Genomic DNA, 22979 nt, shown 5'->3' with positions numbered 1-22979 from the left:
ACTTTTTGATGGATCACCAAGAACTTGCTGAAACACCAATTGACAGACATATAAAATCTAAAATCATCAAATAAGTGAAGAGCAAGTTGAGAATCTATAACACTGAAATCAGCAGAAAAGACCCATTGACTTAAGTGGAAGGAAAATCTGTCCATTAAACAGCAGCTTGCCACAATCATAATATAAAACCTAATCATGAAATCACAAGGCCCCTTACATTTTATTGCTCCTGTATTTCTGTCTTCTTCACTGACTCATGAATATGACAATGGAATAATTTCTATTCCTAAAGCAGTCCTTGTCCATTATGGAGTTGGTGTGAGTTTTTTCAAACCGTACACAATGAAATAATTGTGAATTAAAGCACTTTTATTCTTCATTCTCTCTCCCACCCTCGCCCCCACTTCAGTCTATCTTTGTGTCATTCCTGTGCTCTCTGACAGAGGTATAACCCCCACCAGCATGGGATTAGTCTGCAATTGCTGCAAATGCAACGCGCTCACTGAAGGGACAGAAGTGGTAACCGACAGGAGGAGGACTATCTCTGCCTACACCCTGCTGCAGAATAAATTAGTAAGTGGCTTTTGATATTATTGACAGAGATAAGTCAACTGATATGCTTTATTTTGCCTAAAGGACTTCCTAGTTTCTTTTTATGAGTCTCTCTTAAGGGCATCTGCAAGCTTTTTTAAGTTGATCACGGTCAGCTGACATTTGACTTCATTTTTTTGGGTTGCAGTAGAGCAGAGATAGGTTTCTCAGAAGCGAGATGAGTCACTATTGCACAAGCACAATGCATTATGATGCTTTAGAAAGGAACCTTTGGAGACTGTCCTTGGGTATCTGGATTCAGGAAAGGGTGAGAATGACAGCCCAAGATGCTGGGGATGAAATGAGAATGGCCTGAGGGCACTCAGATAAACATCCCCAGAGGCTGGTGGGATGGTGAATAGTAGTTCCCCCGGGACTGAGGAGTAATTTCGTGGTCCACACTGGGACCAGGCAACTCTGCTTGCAACAGCCATAGAGAGCTTTCTGCATGGGCTGCTCAAGTTGCAGCTGGTGCTACTGAACTTGCACCTTTAGGATGGACCCAACACAGGTCTAACTTTGCAACCCAGCTGCTTTCAGACTCCTTCTCATGAATTTAAATATGCAGCAGTCCAGAACTATGCCCAAAGTTTCTCATGGGCTTGATCAGGAACAAATGTGCATTTCCCTCAGAAGGGTGTGAAACATAGAGAGAGGAGAAAACACTCATGCCACAATTTTGAGAAAAGGGACAATTATTAAAATATACTAAAATGTCCTTGACTTGAAAGGGGCAGAAACAAGGGAAACTTGTACAACCTGACTGGAAATACAAATTTCCATTTTTCCTACAGTCTCAAGATGAGGTCTTTTTGTATTATGAATTTATGCTGGTATATTAATTGAGAGTTAGCAAAAGGGGGAAAAAGTGGTGTAAAGTGATTTTAAAATGTATTCCTGTGTCATTGTTATTGTGCCTGTTTATAACATTTGTAGCAGGTCCAAAAAGCTACTCAGAGAGTAGCTGCCTCTTGCCTAATATTGGAAACAATATTATAATTTTAAATTTATGATTGCTTATCTTTTCAAATTTCATAATCCTTTCATCAGCAGAAACACACTGTTTATACCCCAGAGATAAGGATAACCTTCCCACCTCAAATGACATTATTATCAATTTATGACAACAACAGAAGGTTTTGTGTATGTAACTTCCACTGCTCTTGCTATATTTCATTCTGAGAACATGCCACTGTCTTGTGTCAGGAAGAATTTTCTTCCATCCATTTAGGTCTTCAGCAAAACAATGATCTGAAGTACCAAGCAAATTATGTTTGTAGCCTACTCCATCCCCCCTTTCAGATGGCAATGGAAGAGAAGTAAACGTATATGAATATCTGTATTTCTGTGATTTCTGAACACGCTAATGACATCTAAAGGGAATCACAATAAGAGAAGTTGATTTTTTGTTTTTCATACTTGAAAAGGATGTATAGCATATTTTAATAATCTGAAACAGTCAATAGTTCACAAAATATTGAAAGCTGCTGCTGCAAGAAAAAATTAGACTAAAATAAATATAAAATTTTTGAAGAACTTGGAAGGAAAGTACCTAATTCTTACCAACTTGAAGATTAAAGAAACTGCAGAGGATAAAGTCTGTGTATGAGTGTTACAAATTGCAAAGAGCAGGGATATCTCAGATATTTACTTACTAACTCTGTTTTTATACTGAGGTGGAAAGACGAACAGATACACACATACACACGTTTGTGCATTTATTTTATTGTGGTTGTAGTGTTGTAAAACCTATGGACGGAGGATAGATTGATATTAAGGTAATTATACCATTACATTTACATACAGGGCACGAATCTAGTTTTACTTGGAGTAACTGCATGCTGAGAGTTATGATACTTCAGCTATTCTGGTCTTGTTAAATCTGTTGGGTAGACAAGTCATCTTGTGAACCATACTTTGCACTTTACTCAGGTAGACAGCTGTGCTAGAGGATTCTATTTGCTGCTGCTATACCTTGTGCTGTAATTCTCCTCACGCAACAGAGTACAAAATCTTTGACGAAAATGAATGAAGTGGTATTTTATAACCATATTTAATATCCTCCACCCACACACACAAGAAACTGTTCAAGAAAGAGCAAAAAAGAATAAGGTCACTTACATTACCTAGAAAAATTGAAACTAAATATATATTAATGAACAGATGAACTTATAAATTTAGTAGGTCCCTAGCAGAAAGAGGTATTCTATCCCCACTCCTCTTCAAAAAGTGTTCCTATTATTCTGCAAGCATGTCTGGAAGACCTGGCCCTTTGCATATGTCCTTTTTATAAAGTCACTTAAGAGAAGTCAGGGGACACTCTATTTAAGAAAGTCCTCTCAATAGTAAGAATTCTTTGCAATTACTCTTCATGTCACAATTTAACTTGTTGGATCTTTGGGATAAGCCAGGTGCAGGGCTTGGCAAATTCATGCCCTCAGCAGTACGCTTCCATCCTACATATAAGTCAATTGTAAATTTGGATTTTCCATTGATTACCAGCAATGGACCACCAGCAACTATTTTCGTCACTGTTTTCTGCATTTCAGATGTTCCTATTTTCCTTCACTTACTCCTGTCATTTTGCCTCATCTTCTACTTGTAGAGTCAGTGAGATAATCGTTCACACACATGATCTTTTATCCTTGCAGTCATATTAGATCAGTATGCTCTTTTACTCGTGCTCAGACATATTGAATCAGTCACTCAGTCGTCTCACATCACGTTCAGGAGGGCAGCCAGACATATTTACCTCCAGACCTATTCGTAGTCATATTTCCTGACCTGTTCACTTGCACTCAGTCATTACTGGATTAGCTCAAGAGAGCTTTTATTCATAGAGTTACTTTACCAAACTCTCTTTTACAGTTATATTTCTCAGGCATTCATTGACTACGGGTTGCTTTATTTTTAGCTCTTTGAAGGAAACAAAGAAGGAAATCTAGTTCTGTGGATTCCCTCTGTGCTTTTAACTTGAGCATGTTAATGAGACCATGGGATTTGTCTTTTGGTGGCTATATCTAGATCTGCACTAGCTTCCTAGTCAGCACATCTGGAACCAGACTGATAGCAGCTCTGAGGATAGGATACAGTACAATTATATATATGCACATACACATGCATCTGTATGTAATTAATAGTATCCAAGGAAGAACTCTTCATTTTTTTTCTTTATTCCTCATATCTAGACAAGACAGCCAAGTTTTGTCCAAGGATATAATACACCTGATTTGATCAGCTGATATAATTGAAAAGCAACTGACACTTTCTGAGCCGCTGAATCCCATTTGTCATTCCATCAAGTCTCCACTTCTTTCTCTCCTTTCCTCTGTAAATTTGTCAGTAATCATATATGGACTTATACCAGCAGACTATGATTATTCATCTAGTAAACAGCAGCACAGAGAGAACAGCGTATGTGTAGTTTTGTGAAGTATGCAGAGATTCAGGGCAGATGACTGTTACCTATTTCTGTTCCTTGTGCAAACAAGGTCTGTGTTTTATGAGTGATCCCATGGAGAATATTTCAAAACAGGAATTAATACATTAGTTCACTGCTTTGCTACAGCAGCAGCACTACACTGGAAGCCCAGCAGCAATTCTCTTTGCAAAGCTCTGCCACAACATATTCTCAACACTGCTAATGAGAGCACATTTCTTTTTTACACAGAAGCTCTATCTGCAATTGCAAATCAACTGAAAATATAAAACTTTGATTATGGATAACATAGATAGCAACATATTAATAGTAGCAGTCGCTGATAGAAGGCAACTGGTGGAGTAAGAGAGCTACTACCATTTTTCTCTGCCTTGTACTTCGCTCATATATCTTGTCCAGGTAAATGCTGTGATCACATCCATTTGCCATCTCTTGGCAACCTTCATTTCTCTTCTATATCCACGATGGTATTCTGTGACTTAATTTTGTCCACTGCATGTCCTGTTTTTGAGCTGGCTGTCCTCTTTAGTGGTAACTACATCCCCATGTATCACTGATGAATGATTTCCTAGATGAATGTTTGTTATAAATCTATTCATTGATCTTCCTGACTTGCTGTGAAATATTTAGCACCTTATATATTTCTCTGTGCTAAAAAAAAAAATTCCTTAGAGAACTTTTATTTCTGTTCTATACATCATTGTTAGCAGGATGCATTTTTTAAATACTTGAAGAGACAGATGAGCTGATTCTTCAGAAAGTTACAGAAGTTATGAGACACCGCAACCCAGCTTTGTTCTCCAATCCCCCTTCTCTGAGGACCTGACCTATGAACACCTGTACTGTATTTATCACTGGTTTTGTTGGAATTTCTTATTCTACAGAAAACAGCATTTTCAACAAGATATATCTACATTCTCCATGTTTGCTTCATGGTCAGACTTTAGTTTCCTTGAAGCAGTTCCCTTAACACAAACATAAACCTCCCATATTTATATCCTTGGATATAAATGTAGTGGGAGCTGTAAATGTCAAGCGCTTGACCACTGTCGTGCTTATGGACCACTAATGGAAAGCTTCTTTCAGGCAGGCTGTAGTCAGTGCAGGTGGCATTATTAGCTCTCACAAGCTCATGTTTCCCTTGGATGCTTTCCTCTACTATCATTACTGGGATAATTCATGCTTCACAGAGTTCCAAGAACATTCTAACCCCAAACCAAGGTACTCCAAATGTGAATGTTATAAGCACAAGGTCAGGGAATCACATCCAGCACGCAGACAGAGAAGTTGCAGTTAAACAGTATATTATTGGTCAGTGTGGGTAAAATTGACCCTGGCCTCTTTGTTAAATATAGGAGGCAAATTGCAAGAGCTCTTGTTATATTCTGCCTCCACTTGCAGTGGTAATATAAGATGTGGGAACCTTTTGTGCAGCTAATTTCCTGAGAGGAGCTGAAAGGGGAAGGCTGAATGAAGTGCCTTGCATACAGCCTTCTCCTCACCAGTACACACGCTATGATAGTTGTCATAGTGGTAGTAAATCTGAAAATGGGATATTGGCAGTGCCTGAGCATCAAGGTCAGTTCTCAACTATGCCTGCAATTTCCATTCTACAAATTCAACCCCACTACAAAGAGATTATGGGCTTGTGACAGACATCTGATTTCAAGAGTATCACTGAATTCTTTATCAGTTAATTTAAAAGATTTTGTTCAAGTCGGGACCATGATTTATGTAGTTGAATTTAGTGGGTTTTTTCACTCTTTTGCAACAAAGCTTTGTTTTTCAAGCTCTTCACTGAAGAAATGTTAAAAAGAAAACATATTCCTGTAGTGTGACCTAACGTCACACATGACATAAAATCAGGAAAGCTCACAGTCTGGAGGAGTGACTTACACTTTATTCAATAGGTAAATAATGCTTTTCTTAAGTAACACTGACTACTCTTCTGCACTTGGAGGAGCAGAAACTCAAGACTGTCACTGTCCATCTTCTCTTTCTTCTCCTATTTATTCTGCAGAAGCCAAACTCCCTCCATATCCTAATTAAGGAAATTGTAGTTCTCTGCATTTTACAATAGTGTGGGTTCAATAATAATGAAAAAAATCTTTATGCAACACTGCAATATAGATTGTTATGCCCTGGAAAGTAATAACAGTGATAGCAGTTGTGATTAATATACCTCATAATCAGCATAATAGCGACATATTCAGATCAGGAAGACAACCTGGATGATTATGAATGATTACCAGAAGATTTTCATCCAAAATCATGGATTGAATATCAAGGACAGAATTTGAACTACCTTGTTCTTAAACTGTTGTTGTTTCAGGCAAAGAATAAAATTTGGCCTCCTGTGCATTATTGTTTTCTTAATTTTCTTTCTCCTGGGTTGTATGCTGCTCAGGGCTGGGACCTGTTACTGCTTGTTGCTCTGTAAAATTCCAAGCACGCTCCTGGGTCTTGTAATAAATAATAAAAAACCAGTCCTAAAAACAGAGAAATAGAATTGCTTTCAAACAAGGATTTTTATGCTTTGCGTAGCACCAACTTCCATGTGTTTCTCGAAGTATTTCTTGTGAATGTAGTTGCTTTTGATAATTACATTGCAGAAAAAGAGAACATTCATCTGTGTACTCTGCAAATGTAAGCTGACATAATAAATGCAGTCTTTCTCCTGTGCACATATCTTTTTACAGCATCATTCAGTTTACATGCAATTGCTGTTCTTCTATCCTGAGATAAATTAACGTTGAATAATTGCAGTGTGAGGTCAAAAATCAATTAAATGGAAATTACAGTTATTTGTTTAAAAAGCTCAAGTAATATTTTATATCACAAGTCTCTTAGGTGACAGGTAAAATGGGTTAATGAGAAACCAGTTTTCTCTGCAATCCTGACTCAAATTTGCCTTTAGCAGGAGTGATAGAAGAAGAGTCCTGCATATCTACTTATGATCAGTAGCAAAAACGGGTCAGTTTTGCAAAAGTTATTGGCATCTGCCACTGCTTTGCTACTAGTATGTTTTACTGCACCTGGACAACATGGATTTTCAATAGTGGAGAACTATACTATGTGCCCCTGAATGAACATATCCGGCTTTCTGGGTCATTCAGAAGTTTGAAATGTCTCAGGCCAAACACTGTGTTTACATCATCTGCAGGTAATGGGATGATGTTCTAGAACCCGGCACAGGAGTGCTGCTCCAGTGGTTGGAAAACTTATGCTGGTTTTGACTATATTTCTTTTGGATTCTTTGCCTTAAATAGTGTTTCTCCAACTTATACATTTCCAGAGAAATAATTTCTACTATACATTACTGATCCTAGCTGTCCAATACAGTTGGCCAACAGAGTTTTCTTTTTAAGCTTCTTTTTATTAATTTTTTATTATCATTATGGGCCTGGAGAGATGGTTTAAAAAAAAAAAAAAAAAAAGGGAAAGAACTAAATTCTGTGTATGATTCAAAAGATAATGAAGTGATATTTAGCTCCTCCCTTGCCTGTAGCCACAACTGTAGTTGTTTTTCTACACTCATTCTCTAAATCACTTAGTTTGTTTATTTAGTGGACAAGAACGCAGGCTTAAAATATGAAACCTGCATCAGTCATCAGGGTTTTCAGTAGTTGTTTCCTATAAAAGAGACAGAATATGTATGTGTAATGCAAATGGGTAACTATTTGTAAGATTCAGATATTGAGATGATAAAATAAATATTGACAGCTAGGCTGTTCTGGGGCTACTTGTTTTCACACTTCTTGTTTTTGCTTCCCCTTCCTTTGTTAGACGTGAATCCTTTTTCCTTACTCTTCTTTCTTCCTCATACTTTTCAATTCCCTTTTGTTTTGCTGCCTTTACATTTGTAAAAGACAATGCCTGAGTTTCTATTTATTTGTTCCTTTCTCTTAAAAAAAATGTTGTCATTTGCTCTCTTTTCTTAGCTGGACAGCAGGAGTAAAACCACATGGAGTGGTGAAAAGGAAGAGCAACAACTTCCGCACTCAATTTTAAATTGACCCAAGAATGTAAAAACCATAGAGTAACAAATTCCTTGCTTTTTCTATCATTCAACCACCTACATGTTTTATAGGCAACAGTATTAAAACAGTGCTGTTTTATCCTTCTTCTTAAAAATAACTATGTCAACTAATTTTTCCAAGGGTTTTCAATGAGTTACTATTTAACTGATCATATGATCAGTTTTCTAATCGGTGCCTTAAACTCCTAAGTACCGAATAAAATTAACAAACTTCTCCAATAATATAATTACTTATGGTCTCTTATATTGTCATGCCTTAAATTAACCGAGAATGCATAATTGCTGTCATTAATACCTCTTGTCTCCTCAATGAAGCAAAAGTTAGAGGCACAAGCTTATCCACTATGTCTCTGTAGAAGTGTCTAGACTTGGTAGATGGATTGGGTCCCAACTCCAGGGATTCCCCCTCAAACCCATCAGGTCTCACTATTTTTTGTTATGCTAAAAATGCAAAGATTTTAATCCCTTTGGAGACGTTGCTGAACATGGTGCAACCTGTAGCCATGTAGGGTGTCAGAGGATGTCAAACAGGAAGATTTTCTGCCTGCAATAATACCAGTAAGTAAAACAGAGCAAAACTAAATGTGTGCTGCCTCTCCTTAGAGGCATTTTCTGTGCCCCGGACCATAGAGAAAAGAACAATGAGACCTTTTTAAATGAATACTCAAGAAAATAATAGACTTACAGAGGTAAGTTATTTTGAGGACACTAACAGGTGAAATGAAATAAGAATGAACCCACTTAAAGGAACACCTGAAGTATAAGTTCTGCATTGCATACTGATATAAGTTTCACATACCAGCAGGGAACTTCAATGAATATTAGTCTTGTGCAACATGCTTATGTGTGTAAAATGGGTTTCTACTGTACTTTGGCTTTAAAAACATTATTCACTGTTTCCTAGTACAAAGCCCCAGCAGGCATGCACTTGGCTAGCTAGTGAAGAACTCTGCCCCAGTTTTCCATAATGCATTCATGAAGGGATTTGTAACAACCAGTGGTTACTGCAGCAGAAAGACTAAAATGTTGTACTGTGGCACTTTTGAAACAAACACAAAAGTTCAACCGCTACAGCTCTTGCAGGCTAATGATGTGCTATAAACAGTGGCATATTGCTAGCAATGTCTAATCCATACTCAAAGCAGCCATTCATTAGGATTTATAGTTTCCTTTCTGTATGCTTTGCTCTTCAGATTAAAACTGTGGATTTCAGAAGCCTCTATTGGTGACTCAGCCTCACTGTGGTAAGTACCTGAGCCCCACAGGGCTCAATTCAGCCAGAGCTTTGTGGAGAGTCCCCAGCGCACCTACTTTGCAGCTCACTACACCTCTCACCTCTCTTTCCTGCAGATCAGCTGTCCTCTGAGCATCTGTGATGAGGACAGGAAGGCCAAAGGGCTCATCAGCATATCAACAAAATGTAAAGCCTGAGGCTGCAGCAAACAAGTCTGGAGAGTGAGCAGCAAACTGCAGGCAACAGGAGGCTCAGGGCTGGGCTAGAGCACTGTAACTGCTAAGAAAGAATAATTAGGTCATTAAAGACAAACTGGGCTTAGTAGAAAGTGAAGAACAGCGTCTCCTCAGACAAGAAAACTTGGCTTATCAAAATTGGTGTCCTCTCCAACCTTTCTTTCTTTCTCCCTCACTTTTACACTATCAAGAGCTTGCTTCTCTCTCTCTTTTGACCAATCTGTTCCCAGCAATTCACAAACCTCTAGTCCTTAGTTTCATGCTCCCCTTTTTCATCCTTGATTTTTTTTCTATCTTTCCAAAGCCATCAGTATTAAATAAAGATGTGGCTTCCATCTGTATGAGGAAGAGTGTGGAAAAAAGTTGGAAGAAAACTTTATCATATAGAAGATTTTTTCGAAACTGATATGGGAAGGTATATACAGAAATAGGTGCCATTTATAGGCATCTCTCTCTTCAGGCAGCTTAGACCTCTCTTTGAACCTGACATCATCAAAAATAGAGCTTAGAAATCTGCTAAAAAGCTACAGTACTCATTAACAGGAGAACACATGAGTGACAGCATTGACAAGCTATGTTACTGCAATTCAAATCGCTAGTAGAATGCAAAATGAGATGGATGGCTGCTCTTCTGAAGCTTCTGCCCATGAGGTCCAGCAAAAGAACAAGGGTTAGGGTCCTCCTCAGAAGGAGTTTGGCCACTACTCAGAAGCTCAATCTGGGCACTGCAATGTTAGTCAACATCCTCATAAGAAAAGGCATGATCTAGTATGGCTACACCGAGAGGATCTCATTCTCAGTACTGGAAGAAAGGCACTACTCTGGTTTAAATGAGCTTTATGCCTAAGAGGGGAACTAACAATAGCCATTGCCCAATGCAAATACAGTGGCATACATATATTATGTTATAGCAAAGGACTTTGTATTGACAGGCCATGCAGTTTTATAGATTTCACTCTGAAACATGCAAATTCAGTCATTTTTACATTTGCGAGATTGGACTTAATCCGCAATGACTGTATTTGTACTGGATTTCAACCTTTGCAAATACTGGATAACAGCTTTCCTCTGTGCTGTTTTCTGGAACTGATTCATTCTACCCTTCCAAACAATTCAATAATTAGATCAAGAATTAAAAAATCTGAAATTGGTAAAAGAACTAAAAACTTTCAGATGTGTGTGTGCATTAACACTGGCATTGGTGCAGCCAGTCTTTCTGGAACTTGAATTACATGTGTACCACTGGAGAAAGTGAGAAAGTGCGTGTAAGGAAAACATTTTGTCTTGAATCTCTTAAGAGGAGAATTTTTCCCTCAGAAATGAAACAAAGCATGTGTTGCAGGTCTCATGTGGCAGCTATAGCAGAAATCAAGCTTCTTAATGTAGAAACCTTAGGAACTCATGCTTTCCTCATGAGCCAATCTCAAATTAATGTTTTCACACCCTGCAATTTATACACAAAAGGTTGTTTTAAATGTATTATATGTGTTATTTGATTCTACAACTCTTCTGTTGCTTCTGCACAGACTGTGTATTGAGCTTATTTTCATGGTGTGATGAGAATATGACAGTCATGTATTGGGATACTCAACTTTGAGTCATATAACTTATGGAGCAGAAATAGAAATATCAGGGACAAAAGCGGAGCATTGGAGGAAGTGGTGGAGAAGTTTAATCCAGGAGCCTTAGCTGGGCCTCTTAATACCACAGTTATGTCAATAAATCCCACTAATAGCAAAAATGAACTGGTTGGGAAAGCACTGTTATCCTTTTTCACTGCAGGCCAAGGAAGTTATTAGTTTGATTTGCAGTCAAATCTCAACCAGAGCTGGATGGTTGCCTGGGTCCAAAAGTATTCACGATCACGAGCAACAAGGGACATGGGACCCAGGAAACATGGAGACCCAACTGTGTGTGCACCCTGTGGGGTCTTCAGGGTGTAGCAGCAAGGGTATTTAAAAGTCACCTTGCCCAAGTATCCTGGCTGCACAGGTGCCTCTCTGACCTGAGTCACTGAATCTTCTGTGTTATTTTCCCTTGTGATAACAAATTAACTCTGAAGTGATAACAGCGCAGGGTGAAGTCCATCTCCAAGGTTTAACAAAGAGTGGTAAACCAAAAGAAAAGGCTTCTGGAAAAAGACAGTTTGCAAGAGTCTGATTATATTTTTCCAAGTTATTTGCTGCTTGTTTAATTATGCATTTCTGTTCCTCCCTCAAATGTGCTGAGTGAAATTCAAAATTTCTCCTCTTAAATGGTGGAGTGAACCCACACATACCGAAGCTCAACAAAACCAGCAAAAAGCTACAACTGGATTTTCTTTCCCTAGAATTACTCCTTAGCTTTTGTGACTCCTACACAAATAGCTGTGATATTGTAAATATGATAAAACCCTCTATGTGAGCTGAATAAATTGATTAGGAGAAAAATAGTCATGTGGGCTGGTCTAGATCAGTTTATTAAGAATTCAGTAGCTAATTGCTTGCACAGTGGGATGGAAAAGAAGGAAGAAATAAATACAGAGAGAAATATATGTTTGTTTGTGGAATGGTTGATGGGCTGCTGGCCAGGGCAGGCTGAAAAAGACTGCAGGAGTTTTGGATACAGTGAGAACCTATTACTGCTGCTTGGCATGGAGCAAAATTCAAAGGAAGACATCCACACACTGCAGTGCCTGGAACAATATAGCTGTGGTTCAAGGGTTTCTCTTTTATGGCCTGATTACAAATGCAATATAATTAACTTTGCCTTGTACTTGCGCAGCTCCTTTAATGCAACGATTTCAAAGAACTTTACAGAGCATAAGTGAGGAAACATATTTGACCAGGGAGCAAAACTTGGAGATGGACCTCCCAGCTTTCTGCCCTTTCCTGTCTTCTTTGTTAGGTACAGCTCTGTTTACTGGATTGTGAACAGTAGAGCTGGGGGGGCAAAGCTAATTGGTAGTAAAAAACTGGTTTGTGTGAGATTAAAAGGGCAGGAGCATGTGCATTTCTGAAAGACAGAAGGTGTCAAGCAAGAATAAAGAATCAAGTGAGCACAAAAGGAAAGCTGGAGGTAGAAAAAGAGCAGAATGGGTTCAGATTAGCAAAGGAACTAAGGGGAAATGTGACAGTTTTGTTGGGAAGAGTTGGGCACATCAAGGTGGGTTTCAAAATGTTCTTTGTCCACAGCAGCTCAGAAGTCCTATCCCCCTTAATAGTAAACTTTCTTCCTTGGACTTCCTTCCTTCTAAATAAGGGTTTGGACATAACTCTAGTCCTCCCCAGCCAATACAAAGAAAAAAATCTTTAGCTTCAGGGAGAAAAAGGAAACTCTTTAAGTCCTCTTCCTACTGTTCATTTTCTGTAACTTTTTCAGCAACAAGCAAAGGACCATACACAGTGCGCAGAGAGAAAAACGATAGATTAATTAGCTCCCAGCAGATCTGCAGTTCCCTGGCCATGCAAAGCCTTCTGTTGAAAAGAAGTGCCCAGTCATTCTCTTTGCCCGAGCGAGTGGAAAAGGGAACAGCTCAACACCTTCCAGATTTTAGACAAAAACGAATAAAGAAGACGTGAGCTGGACTCCTAACAAATGAGGAGGGAATTTAAAGTAGCACAGTAGTAGTTGAGAAACTGAAGTATATTTGAAAAATAAGTGGTCAGTTTCCACCAGATAAAGTCAAATACTAGACCTGTATACGATTCAGGTTTTATGCAGGAGTAGCAATTGCTATTGCTGCAGAACAGCTGAAGGAACTGTCGAAAACTCTGAGCAGTTTCTAATTGGTTGCTCTGATGAGACAGGCTGCAGGTTAGTGAGGTCTTCAAGTCACTGAAAATTAAGCAAAAATTAGTAGCTTTCTCAAAAATGAGTGTTCTGGGACTGTTGGTTGTGTGGCTTCTTCAGCAATCTGTCCCAGTGAAGCAAAGCAGAGTTTGAGCAGCACAAATATGTCTGTAATACAGTTAAAAATATTAAATAAATATCATAATAAAGGCACTACTGAAAACCTAGAGGAGTACAAACTTATAAGTAGACAAATGCTGCTGTTAATTTTTGAAAATAAAAATAGAATGATAGGAAAGAGGCCTGGATCATAGCACTAAGGCTTTAGGAAATTACTGAATAAAATATCTCAAGGAATCTGAGAAAAAATTAAAGCCCATCATGTGTCCAGTGGAGCTGCAGGCAGCAGCGACACACACGCATCTGTCTGGACCCAGGTGTGCACCTTTAGGACACTCTCCCAAGGGTCTCCCAGGAGAAGGTATCATCTGCAGCAGGAAGAAGAGAGCCACTCTGCAGAGATAGACAGTGATACTCAGCTACTCAGCTCATAAATTCTCACAATAGGCTTGGAGGTCCTTGATAAAAGGAGCAATGCAATACATACGTGAAGTGTTATTACTATTTCTGTTACATGAGTTTATTAAATTTAATGAGGACATTGAGGGATTCCATTAATCTTAACCGCAATGCCAGTGTGTCTCAACATTTTCTTGATTAAGTCATTGAAAATATAACAGCTCTGAGTGCCTTGTGTTTTTACACCATGAGATTATTAAGTGCACTCTACATACGGCAGCATTTACTCATTACACCTGATTTCTATTCCAACTTGCACTTTATCTCCTCGGCCTCTTTCATACCGGAAGATTTTGATCCTACGTAATGTCCACAAATATATTTTTCCTGTAACGCTTTGCAATAAGTGAACATTAATTCATGCTAAATTGGAATGGAGCTTTCACAGAATTACACATTACATCTACATGAGTGTCCAGGGAACAGCTTGATTAATATCATTATCACAATGAATAGTAGTGGAATTAATGTGATTTGCTGCTCACTATAACAGAGAAACATTTAAATTTTACTTTTGGAAGACATCTTCCTTATTTTCCTATACAAAGTCTTTCCAACTCACAGGTAGAAAGTGTGAAAGTGATAGTCATCTGAGTAGAGAAGAAGAACATCCAGCTTTAGGAAGCAGAGATGCTGGATTTTCACTTGTTATTAGGACTGTGAGGTTTTTTTAAACTCTACTGTGAATATATGCATGTCTTACATCTACAATTTTTTCTGAAATTTGAAATACATTTCACAATCATGTTTGTATTTACTTAAAGTGAATTTGAAAAAAGCTTCTCCAATACTTCTTGCACACAGTGATACTAACTTATTTCTTTCCTTGTTATTAAAAAGTTATAAAAACTAAAAAAAAAGATAAAATTTTATACAATCCTGAAGTTATAAATAAATAACCATAAAGCAAATTTCCTAGTAACTGACCAGCAGAAGCACATTCCAGTAAAATACACAATTACTTGTATTACTTATTGCTGAACATTTCTGTTCCAAAGATACCTTTTCAAACTAAATAGACGAGACATAAAAATTTAGGAAAAAGGAATACAAATGAAAAGAAATTTTAAGTAAACTTGCTGCTTGAAATACCTTGTAATAGACAAAGTTCTCCTCTTAATGTTATCAAACTAGTGAAATTTTAAGAATTTGAAGAAAATTATGATACACAGCTTCAGTGTATGAAGATGTTGGCTCTGAGATACTTTGTCTTCCTTCAAGATGCACATTATCAATGAGAAAAGTGCAAGGGGTAGAGTGAAGATTGTGCAATTATGGAAATCAAGAATTGTAAATACAAATGCAGAGTGTTCAAATGCTTTCAAAGTCAATGGTCATAAAATTCAGAGCCTGTAAATTTAACATACAGAAAGTCTACAAGCTGAGGCTTCTATGACTTTTGTTTTCCAAGGTGGCCTCAATAGTTATCTGCTTTGTACAGATCAGAGAACTGTCCTACAACAGAGAGTAGGTTTTCTCTTACCACAATGATTATCAAATAAAGCAAGTTTATGTATCTATTGCCAACAAGTTATGGAATGTTCCTTTGTCATTATGTGCTTTAAATATCTTCCCAGAGAAAAAATAACAAAGTATTTTTAAAGCAGTTCTGTGTCTTAAGAGCCAACATGATAAAAAATCCCAGTAGTGCCTTCTTCCTAACAAGATTCCTATACTGTCACTGTACTCATCATTCAAGCAAAGGCTAGACTGGCATGAGAATGCACTAGATGCTATTTGGTGTGGTAACAAAGAGTGAAACTGAAAACAGAATAAATTAAAGCTGAACTTCAGGAAACATACCCTGACTACAGGGTTTATTTGACAAATTTTCCAAAGCAGAAGGTAGAAGCATTTCAAAATTTTAGGCTTCATTTGGACAAGACACTAGAAAATATGATGTAATGAGCAACTCTCTCTTCACAGGGAGAAAAGAAAGAGATCTAATGTATTTTACCAATCCTCAGCTTCTCTGATAGCATGTTTATTTGTAGTAAGTTTTGGGAGGAGGGCAGAGACTGCCACTTATTTCATGGAATGTCTTCAACTGAGCAAGCTTTAGATGAAGTTTTTGGACATTGCAGATGTGAGTAGTTAATTAGTTCACAATGTTAGGGCACTTGCATTATCCAGCACAGAAAAAATAGAGTACCTTTCCTGTCTAGCGGATCTCTCTGTCTCTCTCATTATACAGACCTACACTTGGCTAGGACAATGAAGAGGGCTGTTCCTATTTTTTTCTACCAAACATCATTATTTACTCTTAACTTAGGGGTTAAAAAGCCTTAATAGTGGGGCCAGGGGTGACGCCTGCCAGTGGGCTGGCTCTCTTATGAAAGCCTGGCAGCCCCAGCACCAGCCTGCTCCATTCCCAGAGTTATTGAGTCTCCTGGTGTGGTTACTCTGCTGCCCAAGCCAGGAAGAAGGATCTCTATTTAATGCACCAAAGCTTGAACAGTCTGTCTGTGTCAGGATTTTATGAAGGTTCTTATTAAAAACACTAAAGAAAACTTGAAATTAGATAGCTCAGTGATGTGAAATGTTCTATGCACAGCAACAGACTGTGCAGCATTTGAGTTTCCTTTCAGCTTTTACTTTTGTAAAGATGAAATCTGGGAAAAGAATGGGGTATTTATGAGGGGGGAAAAAAAGGTCTTTATTAGTGATTTTAGAAAAAACATGTCCTTTGGTAGAGCCATTGTGCTGCATTTATCCAGAAAATGGTGTATTGATGGGTTTTCATGTACGTTTCCCAGATAGATGGGCAGTATTGTTCAGAAAAATGAACAACTAAAACCATACTAAAGAGGTACCTAGAAACAAAAGCCTAAAGCTGAAAATATAAGTTATCTTCCTAATGCAGGATTGTTAGCTGGGAAATGACTGTACAGTTCCAAATGTAAAAAAAAATATGATCTACTGCCACCTCCCTCTTGTGGACTGCTATTTATAGTGACAATTGGACAGCAGATAGCTGTTTAGCAGTTCGATGTCATCATTTAAATTCCAAGTGAGGTAGATAGCATTTTGAATATGAATAAATACAAATCCTGACTCCCATCTATCAATGTGTATACATTCATTATCTCCCACATTTACCAGAACACACACATGCCAGGATCACTGCCACAAGTAGTAATTACTAATACACAGCAGGCTCTAAAAGACCTAAAAAGTTTGCTAGTTACCATGAGAAATATTGCCCCCAGGAAATGCATGATTCAAAACCAGTTTGTACATGGTGAATGCCTACCCATAACCATGCATAATTCAAGTAGTTCACGAACCATAGGAGCCTCACTTGGTACTCCTGAGACAACCAACAAATGTCATGGTATGAATAATAGAAGAACACATATATTTGTATAGCACATTGAATTATCTACTGTAACTCCTCAACCTATTCCAGCTACTGGCAATTATCTCTGTGTTAGCAGGCACTGAATAAACAGAATATTTATCCAGTGAGCTTTAAAATTCTGAAACTGCTTGTCCTGAGTGGTCTCTGTTGCTGTACCCTGCAGAGGGGGCTTGTCAAGTGCTATCTAATGGTAAGTGTTCATTTTACAGTTTGAAGCTCAGAGTGAGACCAGTGCTCAGTTTCTTTTCCAGTGGGCTATTTTAACTTTGCAGCTGTGGGTGTAAATAAAATTCAGCTGACATATTTGGATACAGTCCCCACCATTCAATTGAGTAACTAAGCTGGTGGGGAGGAGCGCACGATTTGTCAGGTTGTCCACCTGGAGTATAATAAGGCTCATCTGATCTAGGGCACCTCAGCAATCTACAGGTTTGGTCACTTGCATTGTCCTGGCTGGGTTTCACCTTCAACACTTCTCATTTCTGCAGTGTAGACATCACGACCTGTGTAGTTGTCTAGACTCCTTTTATACCCAATGGAAGAAACAGGCACTATCGATTTCCACAGCTAGCAAACATAATGGAAAAAGAGAAGTATTAATTTCAAAGGTAGGTGAGTAACACAGGACAGATTAATTTCTCTGCAGATGTGTCTATTCCTTCCAGAAAGACCCCACTTTGGATGCAGACATCAATGTTGCAAATGCACACATTTAGGGGAGCTGAATCATGCCTTTTTTGCATGCAGAACAATTATTCCAGGTGTGCTATGCTGAATTCGGATTTGTGTATGCTTAAGAACACAACTCCACTTTCTTTTTCTGGACTGTCTTTTTCTCTCCTCCAAACATAGGCCAGATATTAACAATTTTTCTAAATTATATGAATATAAAAAAATATTAAAAATCTTTTTAGAAATCGGGTTGTCAGTGTTCCAAAGTCAGTTGCTGACTTAAAATGTTCTTCATTTTCTGCTTAAAAACAAAGAAACTAATAAACTTAATTTCTTTTCCTTAGTTATAATTTATGGAAAGCAAAAAAAAAGGGTCATACCTTCACATTTTGTTTCCTTTCTTATAAAATTGTTGATCTAAAATGATATCTTTTCTAACAATCTAAAACATTTTAGCTAATCTATCCTCTTCCTAGGGTGAACCATTTGGTGTTTTCAAATGACAATACTACAGATATTTTCCAGAAAATCAATGGAAAATCTTAAGCATTTGAAGAAACTTGTGTTTTCACTGCTTAATAAGACACACAAACTTGCCACTTGGTCAGATATTTCCTAGCACATCTGGACTTTTCTCTGTAAATGCCAGGTGAAGTTGACAGATGCAGAAATTTTTTGTTCTTGTTGTTTTTGTGGGTTTTAAACTGATTAATAAACATATACAAACAGCCTGTGAATGCAAGTGAACCGTATTCCCTGGGTATTTTGCAGCCTTCCAAAAATAGTCCCAAGATAAAAAAAAAAAAAAAAAAAAAAAAGTTGATCTAAAGATCCCAGCAGTATCCAGTGTATTCAAATGTACAGAAAAATCTCACTAGGACCAGTCTCAGGAACAGAATGGTGCAATGCAACTCATAGAAGTTTGCCCAGTCGAACTCACAGAAACTATACAGAGCCTGTTTCATGGCATGAAAGAAAAAAAAAACCACTACACTTTAAGGAGCAATAAAGATCATAATTTACAGTTACCGAGGTCACAGATAAAATGGAGTATAATTCTACCCAATCCTGCAGGAGATGCTTTCAAGGCCTCACCCTGCCTTACGTGTAGCATCATTTTTTTGCTTTGCCTCTTCCCAGGTTGGGGGCAAAGCATCTGGGCTGGAGAGCAGGCAGGTGCATGGCTGGCCACAGAGTTCCTTGGCAGCTGAAGCAAGCTGTACTGCAAAGGATCAGCATCTTCCCTGAGCCCAAACAGCCTAGAGCAAGCCTGATACCTCTACTTAATTGTAAAATAAATGGTGCAATCTCTAGAGTCAGAAAGTTTTTTTCTGACGTCTGACCACATGTTCAATTACCAAGTTTAAGCCTGTTATTTTTTGTTCTGCTGACCAAAAATGTGACAATCAGATAATTTTCTACATGCCTTATGTGTACTTGGAGATAGCCATCAGGCATCTCAGTCCTCTCTAAGAAAAGCCAAATCCGTATTTTCATACAGAACATGTTTCTAGATCCCTGATGATTTCTTCCTTTTTCTCTGTGTTGCTCTCGTATTTTTTCCTAGAAAGTGATGTCTCAAACTGGGCATGGATTTCAGCAGTGAGAAGTAAAGTGGGAGGATTATTTAATGTTTCATATGTATGGCACTCCTATTTTTTTAATATTTTTAATATTATTTTATTCTAACTGCAACTATTGGCTATTTTACTCATGTTGAGCTTGCAATCCATTAGGTTTTCTTCTGCAGAATTACTGCCTACCACATCAGTGTTGCTCCTATAATTGGGTGCAGTCCCTTTTGTTTAAGTGGAATATTTATCATTTCATTGAAGTACTTCTTGCTGTATTTCAGACCATTTATATACTTTGACAAGAACCATTTGATTCCTAATCCTATGCTCTGGAGTATTTACTCCCTTTTGTGCTGTCTGAAAGTTTAATAATATATTTTGTTACACGAGCCATAAATGAAAACATTCTTCATTACCAGATGCAGGATAAGTCTGGATAGAACCTGACTTAATACATGTTTCATGGCAAACCATGGACAACTTCTTGTTGACTAAAGTTTTCAAAACATTGCTTTTATTTCACACCAATTTCAACTAGATCATTAATTTCGAGCTTTCTTAAGAAGAATGTTGTCAGATATTTTCCCTATTCACAGGCAAGTTTCATTGGCTATAGGAGGCAATCTGATAGGCCAGAGATTCTGAAACTGAAAATAAAGGTTTATTATGGTACTCTGGAACAGTTTTCTCTGTTGTTCCTCCTGACCCTTTGGATATTCTTAACGTACTTCTCTTCTGCTTACATATAGGACGCCCGGCCTAAGTCTACTACTCTCATGTCTGGCATGTAAATGGCAGGAAATCTGCATTTTGGCAAGGGTTTCTTCGCATTATACCATAGGAAAGGTGGATACATAAAAACAGAATTCCAATGACGGCATAGCCAGCAAATCATCCCTTTGCTAAGGTTTGGGATATGTCATTATTCCTTTGAGCTGCAGTTAATTAGGACTTCACCTACGTGGGTTTTATTCCCTCCCAGTCTAGCCCTATTTTGTTAGTTGCTATTATAAATCTTTGGGGACAAGAACGGGCTGTGCAGTGCATAGCACAGAGGTCACCAGTGTTGGCTGAGGTGTGTAAATACTACTGGAATGATGAACGGATAATAATCCATCATACTGTATATTTCCTAATGTTTTGCTAGGTCCTGTGAAGTGGCTCATGTATTGTGGTATCCATGGCTTTTTTTAAGATACTCATTAAATAATCAGACCTTCTCATCTGGAAGATTCCCTTTATATTTAATGAGCCCAAGTTTGCTCCTGTGGAGCAGGCAGCTTTCAGGGTTGTGACCAAGTGAAGTTCTGACAGCAGATCCTCACTTGCTAGTCAAGATTTGGTCTTTGTAAAATCATTTTGTTTGAGAGTCATGTTTCCACTAATTTTTTATTGTCTAATGTTTCATTTCCGTATTTAGTCCTTCATTTTAAAAGGGAAGAAAAAAGGATTTTAAGGGACTTACATAAATAAAGACTTCAAGATAATTTTCTTGTGAATCCTTTTCTGTTTCTTAGAAAAGGAGTAACTATAGAAGAAAATTAACAGCTAACACTGCATAGTTTATTTCACATGATAGTGCTTTTAAATGATAGTTTGGAATTTGCATGTTTTTCTGCTTTATTTTGGATAAGCTAATTAACTTTAAAAATAGTCTCCATAAGATGCAAAACATGGGAGAAAAGATGGTGGAAGCCAAAAGGTTGACTACAGCAAGAGTGGTGTTGAATTGCATTAAATTAAACTCCAGCACAGAACAAACTCTGTGGAGTGCAGGAGGACAGTCTAATTTAAAAGGGTGTGCCTTGCTGTGCAGTCTCTTTAAGTGTGATCTGCTTTTGGCCTAATTTTCTGTGACAGTGTATTTAATAACAGTGGTCCCTTACTGAGAATCCTTCTGCCTGGTCTGTCACTGCAGAAATTTTGGCTCCGTAATCGACACATCTTTGTCAATCCAACACTTAAATATCCTTAAGGGAATTAAGAACTCCTAACAGATAGTCACTTACACAGCTCCAGGTGAAGAAATTCTTTGCTGTTATTAAAGCACCATAAACCTAAGACATTTTGCATTTGTTACTCCTCTACCTTTTAGCTACCTATGAAAAAATTAGGAAGATATAAAAAAGAAGGCTACCTTGTAAGACGTTATTTAAAATCCTAGGAAGGACTCTCAAGGACAGATCAGGAGTTTCACAGCAATATGGATTAATGTGATTTTTTTTGTGGTTGCTAAAAATAGGTGGGCACCACTGGTTGACAAGCATTTTATGGGTAATGTGCATTTTTCATTTATGAACATTCATCATTAAGTGGCTTTATTTTTAAAACATTACCTAATGGAGCTGCATGGAGTCAAGAGCCAACATGTAGATGCACTTCAGAGCTACTTGGTTTCCAAAGCAGCAGTCCTATTTAAATGTCTACATGCCTTCTGTGACCCGACATATTAGAGGTTCTGAATTTAATTTAGTTTAAATATGCAATTTTCTCTTTTTTTTTCCTCCACTGCAATTATGCAGCATATGAAGTATAGAGAGCAAGCCCACGAACACGCTGTGTCTGAAGAGCTCAGCACACATGCTGAAGGATCATTTTCCTCTCTCCTCACCATTATACAAGTAATTGTAGGATTGAAAATCAAAAGAATCTGTAACAACATCTAAGGCTCTTGTGTCTTGGTCTTTTAGACTTCATAGAGACACAGCAGTATAAAAGCAACACTTGAGTTAAATCAAACCCCTTATCTCAAGGATCTCTGAATGCTGTATCCAATACAGCACTTCATGTGTCAGTGGCGTGTTACCATCTTTGCCACTAGAGACATGACATACACAGTTCCCAGCTCCCAGCAGGAGTGCAAGGTATCCTGTCTCCTGCTGCATGAGCATCCTTGTAACAGCAGTGCTGAGACAAGTAGATGTGATCATGGAAAAGTCTCCATCTGCAACAGCAAGTCCTTCAGTGTAATATATAATGGGAGCAGGCACACTGATGAAAGACCAATTTAGTGGGTTTCTCATAAATGCTGTCCCATGCAGACATATAGCAGGCACCAAACATGACAGCACCACTGAAGCTAATCTGTTGTAATCATATTTTTATGGTTAAAAATTCTTCTCACATTCTTAGCTGAGGACCAGAGTGGGAGCTGGTCAAACAAAACTGAGAAATATATGTTGCTTTATTTCTGTATTTTCACTTTTTATTCCCTATGCACAGGAAAGGAGACCAGAACAAACTTCTAGGCCTTGGCCTAGACTGCAGAAAACAAATTCCAACACAACCCCATTTTTTCAAAGGGGATTTCAATTCCCACATTCTGAAGACTTGTGTTTTTGTTGCAGTTTAGAGAAAAACTGCAGAATGGCATAACCATCCTCATATAAGCTGTCACAGAAAGCAATGTGGAGACAAAAAAACAAACTGGCAGCAATCCTTCAAGCAAAGATGACAGGTAGAAAGTACAGGATAGAGGATCCC

The sequence above is a fragment of the Pipra filicauda genome, unplaced genomic scaffold (genome assembly GCF_003945595.2).
Source record: "Pipra filicauda isolate LSUMZ 115617 unplaced genomic scaffold, ASM394559v2 scaffold8_size5757611_pilon, whole genome shotgun sequence".
Taxonomy (NCBI): domain Eukaryota; kingdom Metazoa; phylum Chordata; class Aves; order Passeriformes; family Pipridae; genus Pipra; species Pipra filicauda.
This window is presented reverse-complemented; position numbering follows the sequence as displayed.